The following is a 20,374-nucleotide window of genomic DNA, read 5'->3' on the forward strand; positions in this document are numbered from 1 at the left end:
CCATTTTCCATATATCATCTAAACAGAAAATTTAAAAAGAGATCTATTCACACAAACCTATAGTCCATAATTTCACTTCTACCATTTACGCTCTACATGTATTAGCCACATAACAAAAGTTCCAATGAATGAATGTGATAAAAACTGAATATATTAACTATAAACTAAATGGCTAAATGGATTACCAGGTGAGATACCTGGAGAGTGTACAAACACTCATACAAGCCCGCTTGTTACATTGAGTCAGATGAGCCTCAAATATATAGGCTTTCACACTAACGGGAAGGTTTCAACCACTCCCTAGTGTTATCACTTGGATTGAACCTCAGGCTGAAGGAAGGCAATGTCAGGGTAACCACAAACCACGCTTAGCCAAGTAGCTAGCCCTACTAGGCCGGGAGAGGGCTCTCTCCGTAAGGATCTCAGCCAAGATGACTGGATCAGGGAAATGATATTATGCTAGGTATAGTAGCACGAAGATTTGATTGGATTTTGAAGGGGTTTTGTTGGATTAGGGGGAGCTGGACAGTTTAGGTCTAGGGAATTAAGTCAAAATTGCAAGGTGTTCAATGGGGCAAGGTAGGTATAAGGCTTAGCACTCTAGGGCTTGATGGGTGAGGTGTTTTAAGACAGGTGAGAAGCTAGGAAGAGCATGTGTTACCATGGATCCTTACTAGACTGTAGAAAACATATAATGGTGAATATTTCCCCAAAGCAGAGCAGTGATGTTATGAATTCTTCCTATCAATTTGAAAAATTCACTTAGAAACAATGAAATGATTAATGAAGTACACAATACATATTAACATATGATCGCAAGAGAAGAAACTGAACTAAACTCCATACCACATGGATTCCAAAGGAATAGCTGCAATTTTTATTAATCTCCTGCTAAACTGCTACAAAATGATGTACAATCAAGGTATGAGCATCCAGCTGAGTCCAACCCTTTACAATGAGAAAGAAGAAGAAGATATAAGCTTTTTTTCAACCTCATCCCATCCTCAGGGGTCAAATCCCTAAGATGAGGAGCTAATCTAACCAACTCTGAACAAGAAACTGGAATATAGGCATCTTAACGACTTACCTCTAAAAGTGAAAAAACTAATTCATTTAAGCTCAAATTGTCTTTTAATCTAATGAATCTACCCTCTACTACTAATTATCCATCATATTTACAAGACAAGTCATCATTTACATCAGTAAAACATACTCCGTGAGAGAAAATCCATGAACACAGTCAAAACATAGAAAAATAGCCATCCTATGCAAAATTTGCCCTACGCGCAACGCCATTGGCCCAACGTGCAGCGCCACTTTTAGGTCCCTTTTGGAAGCATTCCTAGCATCCAAATTGAGCTCATGATAATTCACTGGAAAGGTCGTCAAGTCTACTTTCCCAACCACCTGGAACTTCTACATTTGAAGCTCATTTGACCACTCAAAACTTGATTCTCCCAAGACTGCTTCTATGTGTCCAAAAAGTGGCAGAAAGGTCATTTTTAGGGTTTTTTTGACCTTTTGGTGGACCAATTCTGCCCCAAAAACTTAGCAAATCCATAGGGTGCATGTACTCATCACTCTGAATCCAAAAATGCAAACCATTTGTGCATTGGGTGTCCCTAGGAAAAGCGCAGTGCCGGTGGTGTTACACATTGAGCCACCTCCTGAACACGCATCGCCGGTGGTGTTGCACATTGAGCCACCTCCTGAACGTGCAGCGCCACTTCAAGACAACTTTTGACTATCTTGCTGGTGTCCAAATTAGGCATGTGATAGCTCGTTGGAAAGCTTGTCCTGTCTAATTTCTATAACATTTTTAATTTTTCAATTTGGAGCTCATTTTGCCTCTCAAAAGCTCAATTTCCCAAGACTGGTCAAAATGTGCAGAATGAGGCTGCCAAAATGCAGAGTGTTGTTGCAGTTAACGTTTGGGGGTCTTCCTCAACTCCAAAGTGAGCTCCTGATAACTCATTGAAAATCTCTCCGTGTCTAGTTATCATTTGAATCATCCAGCAAGTATTTTGGATATTCCATCTAAGAGAAAATTTGATTTTACCAAAGTCACGCCAGAAGGGCAACAACTCTCCTGTGGCAAATGATTGTTTGGACATTTCTCCCAAACCATGAGACCTGTGTAAAAAATGAAGGAGGTTTTTCTTCTTGAGTCTATTATGGAAAAAAACCTCTCTCATTTTTGTCAAATTCATCTATCATGCTCAAAAAAATCATTTGAATAAAACCTATCCCGATGTGTGGAACAGGGGATTTGTAGAAATAAAGGGAAATCAAGGGGATGAGGGGCTTATGAATCCTTGAGAAAATTTTTACAAGTAGGGAGGAATGTTAGGAAGAAGGGAAAAGTGGAATTTCAAGGATTGAGTGAGTGGAAGGGGTCCAAAAGGGCAAAATGCAGGCCTAACCTAGAAAAGTGTCAAATTGTAGCAATAAGCTAGGGTTTGTGGGAAAATGATGAATTTGAGGGATATTAGTGATGGGAAGTGTTTAAGAAGGTATATTAACGATAAGGGAATCTGTATTAGTATCAGGATACAAGTTTTGTTGATGATTTGACCATCCAAGAAAAATTACCTTCAAAACCCTAGGAGAGGGAAATGAGCCTTACCTAAGCACAACTGAAGCACAAACAAGGTGTAAAATGACCCATTGGAACTTGAAATAATGATAACAACTTTTTGAATGACGGTACACTCAGCCGAATGGTGACATGGACCAATATTTGGAAAACTTAGGAAGGAGTGAAAACAATCCTAAACCTAATACCTAGTGACCAAATTTTACTCGAAGACTCACTGAAATGACAAAATTTGACTTTGACACCCTAAGACCACTTTGTAAGAGCATATTTGATCACTAGTGGAAGGCTGCAAAGACTGACACTAACATTGGCTCCATTGGGGATGGTCGCTCCTTGGAGGTTCCAAGAACACCGTAGACCAAGTAGCCTTATCCATTGGGCATGGAGTAAAAAAAACTCAATTTGAAATACATGACTGAATACTGATGACTCAAAGACACAAACTGACTTTTACTCAACTAAAAACAGACTCAATACTAAAACACAATTGAAAAACTGGAAAATATGCTCAAAATGGAGCTTATTCAATAGAACCTACTCTAACTATCCATTCATCACCTGATCAAGTGAAATGAAACAACCAATGCAACCAAGTAAACATTCTGGCTGTTGTTTGAATTCTCCGCAAGTGCTTGTTTATGAGCAAGAAGAGAGAACTACTAAAATGCAACTCCCATGAAAACTTGTAAATAGATCCAAATTTTCCTAGATTGAATAATATGGATTCTCTACCTGACTCCAAAAATATTGCATGAGGATCTTGAAATTCATGTGCACTAGGACTTAGCTCATCCAATGGATTACTTTGATTCTCCTCATACTATGAATGCAAACTTTCATTTGAACTTTGTGATGAAACTCTTGCTGAAAATGACAAAGAAACCGGCTGTCGGATCAAGTTTGTATCAATACTTTTTTCAAGTTCACTGTTAGCTAATGGAGAAGGACTTTGATTGTAGACATCATCCAACACATCAGCTATTGGATCATGAAAAACTTGAAAAGGCTATTGCAACCCATTTTATATTGGTTCCAATGAGATTGCATGCTTTTCTACAGGCTGCTCATCCTTTATTGAAGATATACCATGCAAATTTCCCTTCAAAAACTGAAATGATTCAAAACATAATGGTACAGGCTCATCTTGCATCATTTGATAATATGTTTCAGCTTCCAAGTCTTCATCTGCAACATGACATTCAATGGCATTCGGTGGATGCAAATCTAGATATGAGAAGGCTTGAACAAGGATTTCCTTTCCCTCTAGATGGTCCATATCAAGTCTTATCGACGGTTGATTTCTGATTGCACAAAAGTTGTCTCTGATGAACTAAAACGAAGTAAAACAAAAAGGCAAAGATCCTTCACTTACTTCAATATTTTCTGCACTTAACTCCTCACTTCCATGGCTGATATGCATCGGCTAATCACCGAGCTACTAAAAGTGAGCTTCCTCCTTCCACAAACCAGCTGTTGTTTTGTCTGCAAGACTAGCTTATGTTTGGAGAACATAATCATCATCATACTAATCAAACTTAGGGAAATCATCAGTATAAAACACATCATCAAGAATACATGTTAGATCAACAGATCTCTCTTCTGCAAGCTGATTTATAAAACAATCATTATCAGATCTATGACAGTTGGGATAAGAAAGGAAATGTTCTGGATCAGCCACTTGTTTTTCTTCAATCAGCGAGCCATGGTATTGAACATCATACTCATTCCTTGTGGTGATATTTTACATCATCTCTTCCACTGCACTTACCAAAACATCGAGCTTTACCTCTAAAGATGTCGATTCCTTTGGATCTATGTTCTTCATCTCTTCTTCCTTCAACTTTACCCTTCTGATCAGCAGATTAGCCTCTACATCTAATGCACTATTTTGCATCTCTTTAAGTGTTGAAAGGTTCCTTTCCCTTAGCTGAAACTCTATTTCCAGATCAAAGGCTTTCGGATAATGCAAGAGAGCTGAATCAGGAGGAGGTCTTATATTAAGAGGCATCAAACAATAAGTTTGGTTAAATCTGGTAGAAAATTGTTGTACTATCTCCCCTGGCTGTGTTTTCAGCTGGTTATACTCTTCTAGAATCAAGAAAGGGTTTTGTCTGACCACCCACTTGTTGAGGAAAACTTTGACGAACTGCTGGAAATCTGAGATGCTCACATCAGGCAGGGTTTTGAACCAACTCTTGACTTTGCCTTGCAAAGAAAGAGAAAAAAGCCTAATACTGACATCCTCTTCATCAACTTCAAAAAGGTCAAGAAAAGACTCAAAATTCAGTACGTGTCTCTCAGCAGTGATGTTGTGACAGTCACCATCAAATCTTGGTATATATAGGTAATGATTTTTAGGGAAAGCATGGGATATAGGAGGTAAAATCATAAGCTTGTATCTATTTGGAATTTTACAAGGTATAGGAGTATATACAAAAGCTATAGAATTATTCTTGATCTCTTGAGGCTCATCAGTTTGAAGATTGTCATCATAAGATTCAGAAGAAGGGTCTTTATCAAGATCAAAGGCATGCGAATATTTTGTATTCGCAATCTTCAAAAGGAAGGAATCACATGCAGGTCTAGGATATTTTCTCAAATACAGTATACTTTGTAAATTCTTCTTGACATTCTCGGGAAAAAGAGAAGAAATAATTTATAACAAAGAACATAATGTCTTGGATGAAATTCAAACTTGAATACCTGATATTTCCATATTGTCCTTTCATGTTTGTGTTGGTCAGGTTCATCCTCCAGCGGAGTCCTTGGATCTGATCTCGAAACTGATTTAGAGTCGCCAGGTGAATGATTTCAGCCTTCTGGTGTCTGATCGTTGTCCACCATCAACAATCAGATCTGAACTTGATACATTTTGCTGAGGAACATAAAACTACGTTCCCCAGTATGGTCACCACTATGTTATCACCTGGATTGAACCTCAGGCTAAAGGAAGGCAATGCTAGGGTAACCACAAACCACGCTTAGCCAAGTAGCTAGCCCTACTAGGCCAGGAGAGGGCTCTTTCCATAAGGATCTTAGCCAAGATGACTGGATCAGGTAAAGGATATTAGGCTAGGTATAGTAGCATGAAGATTTGATTGGCTTTTGAAGGTTTTTGCTGGATTAGGAGGAGCTGGACATTTTAGGTCTAGGGAGTTAGGTCAAAATTGCAAGGTGTTCAATGGGGCAAGGTAGGTATAAGGCTTAGCACTCTAGGGCTTGATGGGTGAGGTGTTTTAAGACAGGTGAGAAGCTAGGAAGAGCATGTGTTACCATGGATCCTTCCTAGACTGTAGAAAACATATAATGGTGAATATTTCCGCAAAGCAGAGCAGTGATGTTATGAATTATGCCTATCAACTTGAAAACATTCACTTAGAAGCAATGAAATGATTAATGAAGTACACAAAACATATTAACATATGATCTCAAGAGAAGAAACTGAACTAAACTCCATACCACATGGATCCCAAAGAAATAGATTCAATTTTTATTAATCTCCTGCTAAATTGCTACAAAATGATGTACAATCAAGGTATGAGCATCCAGTTGAGTCCAACCCTTTACAATGAGAAAGAAGAAGAAGATATAGGCTTTGTTTTAATATCCTCCCATCCTTAGGGGTTGAATCCCTAATATGAGGAGCTAATCTAACCAACTCTTAACAAGAAACTGGAATATAGGCATCTTAACGACTTGCCTCTAAAAGTGAAAGAATTGATTCATTTAAGCTCACATTGACTTTTAATCTAATGAATCTACCCTCTACTACTAATTATCCTTCATATTTACAAGACATGTCATCATTTACATCAGTAAAACATCCTCCATGAGAGAAAATCCATGAACATAGTCAAAACATATAAAAATAGCCATCATGTGCAAAATTTGCCCTACGCGCAACGCCACTAGCCTGACGCGCAGTGCCACTAGCCCGATGCACAGTGCCACTTTCAGGTCCCTTTTGGAAGCCTTCCTGGCATCCAAATTGAGCTCATGATAGCTCATTTGAAAGTTCTTCAAGTCTACTTTCCAAAACACCTATAATTTCTATATTTGAAGCTCATTTGACCCATCTAAACATGATTCACCCAAGACTTCTTCTGTGTGTCCAAAAAGTGGCAGAAAGGTCATTTTTAGGGTGTTTTTTGACCTTTTGGTGGACTAGTTCTGCCCCAAAAACTTGGAAAATCCATAGATTGCATCTACTCATCATTCTAAATCCAAAAATGCAAACCATTTGTGCATTGAGTTCCCCTAGGAAAAGCGTAGCACCAGTGGCGTTGCGCGTTGAGCCACCTCCTGAATGCGCAACGCCACTTCCTGAGCGCGCAACGCCACTTCAAGAAAACTTTTGACTTCCTTCCCAATGTCAAAATTTGGCATGGGATAGTTTGTTGGAAATCTTGTCCTATCTAATTTCTAGAACATTTTGAATTTTTAAATTTGGAGTTAATTTTCCTTGTCAAAAGGTCAATCGCCGAAGACTGGTCAAAACGTGCAGAATGAGGCTGCCAAAATGCAGAGTGCTATTGCAATCAAATTTTGGAGGTCTTTCTCAACTCAAAATTGAGCTCATGATAGCTCATTGAAAATATCGCTATGTCTAGTTATCATTTAACTCATCAAGAAAGTCTTTTGGACATTCCATCTAGGAGAAAATTTGATTTTACCAAAGTGACGCCAGAAGGGCAACAACTCTCCTGTGGCAAATGATTGTTTGGATATTTCTCCCAAACCATGAGACCTGTGTAAAAAATGAAGGAGGTTTTTCTTCTTGAGTATATTATGGAAAAACAACTCTCTCACTTTTGTCAAATTCATCTATCGTGCTCAAAAAAATCATTTGAATAAAACCTATCCCGATGTGTGGAATAGGGGATTTGTAGAAATAAAGGGAAATCAAGGGGATGAGGGGCTTATGAATTCTTGAGAAAATTTTCAGAAGTAGGGAGGAATGTTAGGAAGTAGGGAAAAGTGGAATTTCAAGGATTGAGTGAGTGGAAGGGGTCCAAAAGGGCAAAATGCAGGCCTAACCTAGAAAAGTGTCAAATTTTAGCAGTAGGCTAGGGTTTGTGGGAAAATGATGAATTTGAGGGATATCAGCGATGGGAAGTGTTTAAGAAGGTATATTAAGGATAGGGGAAGGTGTATGAGTAGCAGGATACAATTTTTGTTGATGATTTGACCATCCAAGAAAAATTACCAAAACCCTAGGAGAGGGAAATGAGCCTTACCTAAGCACAACTGAAGCACAAACAAGGTGTAAAATGACCCATTGGAACTTGAAATAATGATAAAAACTCTTTGAATGATGGTACACTCAGCCGAATGGTGACATGGACCAATATTTGGAAAACTTAGGAAGGAGTGAAAACAATCCTAAACCTAATACCTAGTGACCAAATTTTACTCGAAGACTCACTGAAATGACAAAATTTGACTTTGACACCCTAAGACCACTTTGTAAGAGCATATTTGATCACTGGTGGAAGGCTGCAAAGGCTGACACTAACATTGACTCCACTAATATTAACTATAAACTAAATGGCTAAATGGCTCTCCAGGTGAGATACCTCAAGAGTGTACAAACACTCATACAAGCTGGCTTATTACATTGAGTCAGATGAGCCTCAAATATATAGGCTTTCACACTAACGGGATGGTTTCAACCACTCCCTAGATATTAGGATATGAGGTCTAAGATTAGAGTCTCAAAACTATCATCATCATAACAATAATCTAAGTTTAGCTTTCTCCATTACTTCCAACGCTCCCCCTTAATGGAGAAAGGGTACTGAACAATAACATACGCCTGCTGGTCTAGTCTCAACTAGGCTTACAATAGTACATAAAAACTTGGTTACAGGGGTTTTAATTTTGGTCTTTTTGCTTGATAATCCATGCTTGTTCATCTTGAGTCGAGGCTTCATCTTCAGTTTCCTCGCCATGAGGTAGTGATGTATCTTCACCTCATTTCTTCCCTAGTGATGGAAAGCTTGAATTCTTATTCTCTCCCTTCTCAAGATTATGACAGGCTGGATAGGAGAATTTTCCCTCTCACTATTTCCGATGTCAACCATCTGAACATCTGCTATGATGTCTTTATCATTCATTGATGTAACGTCTACACACACAGAAATATTAATGAGATCATCACAATTTAAATTATCTCCAGCTTTGTCTTCTTTTGCCATGTCTTTGCAATAAGCTTCATGTGGCTCGTCCAATTGATCTTCAACACTTTGTTCCTCTTTACACCCTTCCTGAAGATCATCTCATGTGTCTTCAATATCAAGATCTTGCACAATAGACTGTGCCTCTTGATTCTTGTGGCCATCAACCGAACCACATTGTTTTTCTTAAATTTCTTTTGACTCGAACATACTAGTCATTATAATACCTCCAAATGCCCACATGAGAAAAACATCATCATCAGAATAAAAAATATCTTCAAATATAGACGTGTTGTTAAAGTCCAGCTTATCTTGCTTTATCTTGCTTCGAGATTTCTTTTCGACTCCACACGGTCCTCTAACGAGCTCCAACAACCCCATTACCACGCAGGCAGGAAACCTCTCCCTTTGGCAGCTCTTCAACTATAGAACCTTGTAGACTGTGGCTTCTATGCCACGCAGGTCTCAGTTCCCTCGACTCTGGCGACGAGCAACACAACGACCTATCACAAACTGAAAACGCTATCAATATCTAATCCTAATGTATGTAATTAGCGATTTTTGATAGCACATATTTATGAAGATGGGTTCAAATCAACAAGAACTTTCACATTTTCATTGTGGAATATAATAACTTAGAAGAAAATTTACCCAATTGCTTTTGGAATCTCCTCAACCTGCAACTTGAGTTTCTCAAACAATTAAATTTCCAGGACAAATTTTTTAGATGACGCTCTGGAACATGAAGCTCTAGAACATGCCACAGATCCACGGCACCACCGATATGTTAGCATGTACTGTTAACACGCCGCTACAAACTTCGCTTACCAAAAGCTAGAACACCACCTGAAAACGACTTCAAATCCACTTTCCTTGTAGGCACATGTCGGAAAACGACTTCGGATCAAACTTCACTCCAGCAATAGCAAATCAGGCATGAATCTATCTATGACTCTCAATTTCCCTCCGTAAGTTTGCCCGCTTTAAAACTGGGCTTCTATCCTCGCGCACAACAACACTAGATGAAATCTTGAGCTCATGTTGAGCTACGAATAGATCAGCCGATGGATCGAGGGCATCAATAGGTTGCTAGATTGAATCCTTCGATTATTAGAAAACAGAAAGTGAACGTCTTCCCGGATCTAGTCTGAGCACACTCCATCAAATCCCAACCCACGAGCTAAATAGGTATAGCATACTTTTGGACAGGAGTGGGTTTCATATAATTACACCTTCACAGATTGGTATTCAAGCTCTCCTCCAAGTCGATCTTAAAGAAAGTGTTAACCCGAGGAGGAACGGTGTCACCACTGGTCTCAACAGGAATGTCTTCGTACGCATCAAAATTGATCCCCGTATTCTCCTAATCAAAGACCTCACCAGTATTCTCGCTTCCACCCTCCTTCATGAACAGATTCACTTCATGTTCATGCCACCAACCATCGGATATGTTATTATTGATGCTGGAATTATTCCCCATCGACAGCTGCCATGCAGTAAGGTCGACACGATTTTACGCCAAGCCCTCGCGCCGATTTGAAAAATAAAAAACCTCGTAAGTTTTTCCAGTGAATCGACGCAATTTTCTCACTGACACACATGAATCAGCGCTATTCCATGCCCAAACCACATGACGCTTTTGACTTAGGCGCGTCGGGTAGATTCTTCACTCAACGTACAGGTTCCTCCATCCTGTAGCTCTGATACCATGATAAAAAATGAATATATTAACTATAAACTAAGTGGCTAAATGGCTCTCCAGGTGAGATACCTGGATAGTGTACAAACACTCATACAAGCCTACTTATTACATTGAGTCAGATGAGCCTCAAATATATAGGCTTTCACACTAACAGGATGGTTTCAACCACTCCCTAGATATTAGGATATGAGGTCTAAGATTAGAGTCTCAAACCTATCATCATCATAACAATAATCTAAGTTTAGCTTTCTCCATTACTTCCAAAAGAATGAAATTTTATGAATTCTTTGTGTTCGGAGAGAAGCAAGATATCTGAGCATTGAATAAGAATTGACTCCTAGGCCTAAGAACAGATACTTCAAAACACTCTGTGAAAATCAAAGGGGGAGAACACAAACAACTACTTGTTTGACAATAACAATTTCAGCATAGATAGATAAAAAAAATTTCAAAACCAAACAAATTGACTAAAAAGGTCTCTTCAAATAAGAATAATGAACACGCTGCAACCTTAGATGTGTTATAGTAGTCTATATTTATCTATACTAACCTCGCCAACCAAACCATATAGGATTCAGATTATTAAATTCAAGAAACTTTCTTAATGGACACAACATATGAATATTGGAACCACAAAAATTGATTTATTGCAATATATCCCCACTTAACATTGTCTCAACTATAAGCCTGTAAGGAGTCAGAACTATAATCGAAATGGGCACATTTGTTAGGAGAGTTCCAATCCAGGTGGCTCTAGGGACACACAACAAAGAGGGCTTATGGGAGCTCAAAAATCAAAGTGACCAGAATGCTTTTGAACCAGGACCAGAGCGTAGATCTCGTCGTCTTGATCCCAGTGGTGTGAACAGTTTGTCAAATCGAGTCCGTATGCAAAAATTAGGAGTAGTCAAACTTCAGGTTGACTTGGGTGACTAGGCAGCCTTAAGGAGGTAGCAATTTGGACAAAATCCGGCCACCAGATTCTGGCCAACCTGGACCATATTCTGGGTGAATTTGTGGCCTATTTAATTTGTCCCCTTCGGTAATTTTTCAAATTTTTAAAAATGACTATTGATTTTTAAAGTCCATATATATATATATATATATATATATATATATATATATATATATATATATATATATATATAATGGTGGTGGGCCATGACCCCCGCCACCACCATCGGATCCCAAACCACATTACATTAAAAAACCCAAAATTTTATGGGCCGATGGGCCATGACCCTCGTCGGCCCTCCCTCAACTCCTGCAACCACATAACAAATCAATTTAAATTTGGCTCGGCGACCATTACCCTGCGGAGCCCTCCAACCAAACCCACAACACAAACAATATATGACTTAATACGGGGTGGGCGCGGGCAACCTCTGGTGGACCCCACCCACACCCCAACACAACCACCATGAATTAAGTGAGAGGTCGGTGGGGATCGAACCCACCCAACCCACGTGGGCTGACCCCCACCTAGAAACCCCATATATGGTGCGTACACCATGAGCCAAAGTACCAACTCAAACCATCGTGCACCTTTAATAAACAAAACATTAATGTGCCACCCTAAACTTTAACAAAATAATATTATGTGGGTTAATTTGGGAGGGGTGGGATTTGACCCCCCGACCCCTCCTCAACAAAATCCTAAAGTTGCCACTGTGCCAACCAACCCACATTGAACAATCTACCCAAAAATGTATATAAACCCTCATTTTGTCAGTGCAATCAGGCATGGAGGACCAAGAGCGTGCACAAAAATCGAGGTGAGACAATTTTTAATTAATTTTTATAGGTGGAACCATGATCCTTAAAAAGGGCAGGTGGAACCATGATTGGGTAAAATTCTCAAGAGGGTGAAATTTTTGCAGTGTCCAAATTGGACAAACTTTAGGTCGATCTTACACCTCTCATTGACACAAAGCCAATGGCGTAGTTAGTTCCCTAATATGAGTAGCAGATTTGCAGAGGACCCGGAGGAGGGAATCTTTGAGGAATCTAAGGGGAATCTAAAAGATTCCTTGAGCCCCAAATTTCCACTTTCTCAGAATTCAGAAATTTGACAATCGATTTTGCACTATTCGACGCCAAAAATCTGATGGTGCATTTAGATTTTCCATTTTCTCATTTCGTTTTTCAGCCACTTTTCTAAGTTGAGTGCAGGCGTCAGCGTTCAACATGCGAGAAATCATTCCATGAGATTCGACGCCGTGAGATTGATGGTACAACTAGCTTCAACAGTTTGACGTCCTCTTCTTCAGATGGCCCCTGGATGTGAGGTATATGCAGTGTGTTCATGTACTTCTTTTTCTATGCATTGTGCTGCACAGATCCCTATTTGATGTTTGATGTGGGATCTTGTTTCTTATTTGTTTTCATGATTCTTGCTTGATGTGATGCGGAATCATTTTGTGCGATGTACTTGTTGTCATGATTCGTCATGTTTCGTTTGAGATCCCTTTGTCATTATGTTGATGGGATAATCATGTGTTGCCATGCATGTTTGCATTGAGATCCCTTTATGCCATGTTGGTGGGATGCTCATTATCATCATGCATGAGTTTGTGTCATACGGATAGGAGTCCTTTTTGACTAAGAGTTCCTATAGCGGAACATCTTTTGGAGCCACTCCTGCGTGAGGGCGTTTTCCTTGTATGATAGTGACATCGCCTCTTATGTGAATCATCACTACTGACAACACTTAATGCAGCGGCCTACACCATCTTGACACCAGGGACTGGAGATGTAGTCCCTCCTGGACGAACTCCGTTATCAATAGCTTATGTTTTCATGTGTTGATGGATGTCATGTTCATCTTCTTTATAGTATGCAGATGTATTCATTGATGTTCTTTTAAAAGTGCAATTTAACACATCACGAAAGTAAAAGGTCTTGGAAGGGTCCTTTTTCACACCCGGACCTGGATCAAGTGGTATCAGAGCGGTCTTTACGTGGATGTGAATTGCAAGCATGAACAATGGAATGTGTAGCGACAAAGGATGAAAAAGTGATGTACGAGACCACACTCAAAATTTCCAAAAGGGTGGAAATAATGTATGAAACTGTACAGAAAGAGATAGAGGAAAAGGAGCGATTGCAGCTTCAGCTGCAAGCCATGGAAGAGGCCCTGGAAGAACTGAAGCACAACAAACATAATCTTCAAATAGATAATGTTGAATTGAAGATGTGTCTACATGAAGACAAAGAGGAAAAACAAAGTTTTCTACGACAGCTGCAAGCTAAGGTTGAGGCCTTGGAAAAGTTGCAGTGTGACCCATGTGAGGTAAAATGTAATTCTCTGAATTCATGTATGTGTCCCGATGATGATTTCGCTGTTTTCGAAAATCATACCATGGGAATTGGCTCCAAACTGGTGAAGATAATGAGGTATGAAGGAAAAGGCTTGGGCGTTAACGGCCAAGGCATTGTCAACCCCATCAAAGTAGAAGAATTACCCCATCAGGCAGGACTTGGGTGTGTCATGAAAGAAGTTGGGGAATGCGCCAAGATAGCCAACGAACCACCAACAACAGATGATGAGAATCCCACATTAGTTCTTTCCAAATTGACAGAGGAGGTAAAATATGTTGATTTCCTTTCAATTTTGTCTTCACATAGTATGATTTCTGTTGGAGATTTAGAGATCCCAATTACAAGGACGAACATGAGGCTCCTTACCAGGACGAGGCACGAGGAGAAAAACGAACTTGGTTTTGATAACCAAGGCATAAATCAACCTTTGGAGGTTGTGCATAAACATCAATTTGTAAGCTTCAGATACATCGAGGGAGGATGCTCGAAGGCGTCAGATTCTTCCGAGACATCGTTGAAATCGTCGAGGAAAGAGAATGATGGGAACACATCCCCATCATCCCATGGCAGTGCCCATTGTAGGGAACGAGCTGAGGCAAGCTCTCATCACCATACTTACACCAGAGAGAACAAGGAAAGGTATAACCATTCTTGACATTTGAATGCTCATTTCGATTATAATCATGTTGTTAATGATGCACGAGAAACATGGCATCGAAAAACATGTACCTTTTGTGGATTACGTAACCATACATTTTATAAGTGTTGGAAAAGAATGGCAACACACAATAGGATGAGGTGTGAAAGACCCTCTCAGCAGCATGTTAAACAAATCTGGAGGAAGAGGACCTATTGTAGTCATTGCGACAGAAGTGGCCATCAAAGAGCCACATGTTGGAGGCTCCATCCAGAGCAGAGCCTTAAAGACAAAGTGTTGATGCATGAACCAGGTGAAACAATTGTTTGACAAGAAAAACCACCACAGGGGGATGACCCATTCATAGCGATAAGTGAAAAATGGTTTCTAGATATGTTAGCTTGTCATGGTGATGCTTTTGTAAATCATTTGTTGCACTTTAAAATGTAAAAGTGATGATGTGTTTTCCATCACTTGTTCAGCAACAATGATGTCTGGTCTTATTTTGTGTTGCATTTTACACTTTGAAAGTGATGTCGTGTTTCCATCACTTGTCAAAGCAAAAACAGTGTTGGCCTTATGTTTGTAAATCATGTGTTGCAGTGATGATGTGATTTCCATCACTTGTTGAAGTAACAATGATATGTTGGCCTTGTTTTCATAGCTAGGGTATTGTTTCCGTTTCGATGTAAACTTGACCACCAAGTATAAACTCATGGCAAGTGTGGGATACTTGGGTCATTATTTGGTCATGAAAGTCAAGCATGTAATTTGCAAAACAATGTACTATAGGTTGCAGAGGTTGCAGGTGTCGACTCATTGCTTAAGGCTTCGAAGAACAAAGGTGAAGGAGGTGGAAGCAGGACCTTTTCAGGATGCTTGTGATGCAGACAAGGTACAGAGAAGTTGTAGATTATTTTTTATGCTTTTGGAGGACCAAAAGCTCCTCAGTGGGGAGGATTGATCCAGGTGGTTCCAAGAACACACACAGGACAAAGAGGGCTTATGGAAGCTCAAAAATCAAAGTGATCAGAATGCTTTCGAACCAAGACTAGAGCATATATATCATCGTCTTAATTGTGGTGGTGTGAACAGTTCATCAAACCGAGTCCGTATGCAAAAGTTAGGAGCAGTCAAAGTTCAGGTTGACTTGGGTGACTAGGCAGGCTTAAGGAGGTAACAATTTGGACAAAATCCGGCCACCGGATTCTGACCAACCTGGGCTAGATTCCGAGTGAATTTGTGGCCTATTTAATTTGTCCCCTTCAGTCATTTTTTGAATTTTTAAAAATGACTATTGATTTATATATATATATATATATATATATATATATATATATATATATATATATATAAAAACAAATGGTGGTGGGCCATGAACCCCACCACCGTCGTCGGATCCCAAACCACATTACATTAAAAAACACAAAATTTTATGGGCCAACGGGCCATGACCCCCGCCGACCCTCCCTCAACTCCTGCAACCACATAACAAAATCAATTTAAATTTGGCTCGACGACCCCGTCGAGCCCTCCACCAAACCCACCGCACAAACAATATATGACTTAATACGAGGTGGGCGTGGGTCACCTCCGATGGAGCTGGCCCACACCCCAACACATCGACCATGAATTAAGTGAGAGGTCGGTGGGGGTCAAACCCGCTCGACCCACGTGGGCTGGCCCCCACCGGGCGGCCCCATATATGGTGCATACACCATGAACCAACGTACCAACTAAAACCATCATGCACCTTTAATAAACCAAGCATTAATGTGGCACCCTAAACTTTAACAAAATAATATTATGTGGGTTAATTCGGGAGGGGCGGGATTTGACCCCCCGACCCCTCCTCGACAAATTCCTAATGTTGCCACTGCGCCAACCAACCCACGTTGAACAATCCACCCAAAAATGTATATAAACCCTCATTTCGTCACTACACCCAAGCATGGAGGACCAAGAGCGTGCACAAAAATCGAGGCAAGACAATTTTTAATTAATTTTTGCAGGTGGAACCATGATCCTGAAAAAGGGCAGGCGAAACCATGATTCGGCAAAATTCTCAGGAGGGTGAAATTTTTGAAGTGTCCAAATTGGACAAACTTTATGTTGATCTTACCCCTCTCAGCAACACAAACCTGATGGTGCTGTCAGTTTCTTGATTTGAGCAGTAGATTTATAGAGGACCCAGAGGAGGGAATCTTTGAGAAATCTAGGGAGAATCTAAAAGATTCCTTAAGCCCCAGATTTCCAATTTCTTAGAATTCAGAAATTTAACAGTCTATTTTGCACTATTTGACGCCACAAATCTGATGGTGTGTTCAGATTTTCCATTTTCTCATTTCATTCTTCAGCCACTTTTCTAAGTGGAGTGCAGGTGTCAACATTCAGCATGCGAGCAGTGATTCCATGAGATTCGACACCGTAAGATTGATGGTACAGCTAGCTTCAGCAGTTTGACATCCTCTTCTTTAGATGGCCCCTGGATGTGAGGTATATGCAGTGCGTTCATGTACTTCTTTTGCTATGCATTGTGTTGCACAGATCCTTGTTTGATGTTTGATGTGGGATCTTGTTTCTTACTTGTTTTCATGATTCCTGCTTGATGTGATGTGGAATCATTTTGTGAGATGTACTTGTTGTCATGATTCATCATGTTTCGTTTGAGATCCCTTTGTCGTTATGTTGGTGGGATACCCATGTGTCGCCATGCATGTTTGGATTGAGATCCCTTTTATGCCATGTTGGCGGGATGCTCATTATCATCATGCATGAGTTTGTGTCATACTAATAGGAGTCCTTTTTGATTGAGAGTTCCTATAGCGGAACATCTCTTAGAGCCACTCCTGCGTGAGGGCATTTTCCTTGTATGATAGTGACATCACCTCTTATGTACATCATCACTATTGACAACACTTAATGCATCAGCCTACACCATCTTGACACCGGGGCCCGGAGACGTAGTCCCTCCTGGACGAACTCCATTATCAACGACTTATGTTTTCATTTGTTGATGGATATCATGTTCCTCTTCTTTATAGTATGTAGATGTATTGATTGATGTTCTTTTAAAAATGCAATTTAACACATTACGAAAGTAAAAGGTCTTGGAAGGGTCCTTTGTCACACCCGGACCTGGATCAAGTTCATTGGAAATGATTTAATTCAAATTAAAATTGTAAGTGTACATTGTGACAAATGTGGTGTTGTTTTTTGATAACTCTGGAACAAACTGCTCTTCTGCTAATGTTGAAACGCCTTTCATTTAATAAGAAAAAAACCACTGCAAGAAAAAGACATGTGTTGCACCTAATAGGATAAACACCTTTCATATAATAGGATTAAAAATCGTTGTAAGAAAAAGACATGTGTTGCGCCTAATAATTAAGCACCAAGAATTCACTTACTTAGTGTGACAATATTAAAGAATGCACTTACTTAGCAAGGGAATTAATCACCATGGCAATATTAAACAAACATGTTGTAGGTATTTTAGTTTTTGAAGGATAGTTGGAAGACATCTAAGGTCCTCCTCGATGGATATGTTATGCTAGCAAGCTGCTCTTTTTCTAATGATCAAGCACCTATCATATAATAGGAAAAACACTGCCGCAAGTAATAGACATATGTTGCACATTGTGCCTAATAATTTAGCACAATGAACTCACTAACCTAGAAAGAACATTAATCACCATGGGAATATTAAACAAACATGTTGTAGATATTTTTTCCAACTAAAGGATAGTTATAAAACATCTAAGATCCTTCTCAATGGCTAAGTTATGCTATTCAATGTAACCAAAATCTATTCAAGTCATATTAACCCCTATAAAATCCCAAATATGCAAAATAGATCGCAATGGCAAATTTCCAATGTGTTTAAGATGGGGAGAAGAAAAACAATGATACTTTTATATATGAAACATGATGTAACAATTTTTTAACAAAATAGTGCATATCCCAAGGATCAACCAACAAGTGCACAATACCAGCACAAGGAACATTCATCAAGATTATAATGTCATAAAAAGGACCTTTCAGCGTTGGGTGTTGGAATGACACAACTATCGTGTCCCAGCTGAAGAGAATGTTAACATTCATGCCCAACGATGAATAAAATAAGTTAGGGAAGCCCAGTTTGAGGTTTAGAATGGAGAGCATAGGGATTAGAAGGAACTAAGGAATGTATGGAAATCTTAAGAGAACTTAGGGGTAGAAATGTTAAAATTTGATTTTAAAAGTTTAACATGTAAAATTGTTTATGAGCATGCAATAGACAAATAGGTAGAAATGGAATAAAATATTTGAACATATATTTAAGCCCTATAGTAGAGAGGTAGTATGTGAGAGGCACTCTATGAGAAACAAAATCCTTGGCCATGTGCACAATGTTCATACTGCTCTTAGAGAATCTTAGGCCTGAAATATCAAGCACGACTCCATAAAGTTAGTTTTCATCTTATGTGTTGTTTAAACTCATATTAGTTTTCATAGATTTTCATTTATTTCTCCATAACAATTTTAGTGCCATTCTCTATTGTCAAATATGACAGATTTCATGATCATTAGGGGAATTTTGAGGTCTAAAATGGGCCTCCTAAGAAAAATGTACAACCAAAATAAACTTTATAAGAACCAATAGAATTCAAGATGATGATGTCAACCATGGGGGATGATTCACCATTTTTGGAGTAAAAAAGTAAAAAGATTAAAAAATAATAAAATAATAAAACTACTTTTTCAACTCATATTTTCAAATCATATTTTCAACTTATCTCCATGAGGTTTTACTCAAATTTTGAGCGGGAATACTCGTTGGATGCAAAATTTAATTCCTCATCCAAAGAGTACCCATGTTGCATACTTTCGATGGACCTTGCTACACGAAAAATGAGAAATAAATGAAAAAACGTGATTGCAATCATGTTTTTCAGGTATTTCTCATTTTTTGTGTAGCAGGGTCCATCAAAGGTATGCAACAGGAGTACTGCTTTGATGAAGAATCAAATTATGCATCCAACGAGTTTTTATGTTCAAAATTTGAGTAAAATCATAGGGAGATAAGTTGAAAATACGAGTTTATTTTTCCTTTTCCCTCTAAAATTTGATGATGTCATCTAATCTTATTTTATTATTTCCACTATTATTTTATAATTTGCTTAGGAGACCCATTTTAGACCTCAAAAATCCCCTAATGGAATTTCAGATTTTTTAATATGTTATTGTCTATGTTTTGACTTGCATATATTTCTACATTTCTTTATTATTGGAATAAGCCTGAGTTTTTCTAAGATGTTTCAACAAATATATTTTTAGCGTAACAACAAATCTTAGTTGTAATCAACTTCAAGGACATCATACCAAAACTTACATACATCTTATGTTAACCCTGAAAAGAACCATCTCTACACATTAACAATGGCAGCAAAAGAACCATTATGTGAAGCAATTTACATTATGTGGATATAAAATTTCGACAAGCCTATTGCAACCACATTTTGCACTCAGTTGTAAATCCTTTTGGTCATATCCAACAATATGAAAATTTAGTTGTCAGAAAATATATGCAACCGTTCCCCATAAATTGAATCATACGTTTGAGCTTCAATTCCTGGCACTGTCTATTGTCACCATCATGAAATTAAATGAGCTTGCAAACAATATATTTAGTAACATTCATAACAACTTGGAAAATTAACTGACTAAACCAGTTGGGACGTTCTGCAGGACTAATTGAAAGTCTTGAAACCATGATGGTTGGTAAAGGTATAAAAACAACAAATGATAAGAGAAGGGTTGAATGAATCATTGTTGACTGGTGCTATTTGGTATTGAATTTGATATCCAAATTTATTCAAATTCTTCTTGCATTAAAAAATCCATTCAAAATGTAAGACATTCAGGAGACAAAACTAGTTTTGGTTGCTTTCCAATCT

This window comes from Pinus tabuliformis, chromosome 9 (genome assembly GCF_031772625.1).
Source record: "Pinus tabuliformis cultivar Carrire ecotype Pingquan chromosome 9, CPIR1, whole genome shotgun sequence".
Taxonomy (NCBI): domain Eukaryota; kingdom Viridiplantae; phylum Streptophyta; class Pinopsida; order Pinales; family Pinaceae; genus Pinus; species Pinus tabuliformis.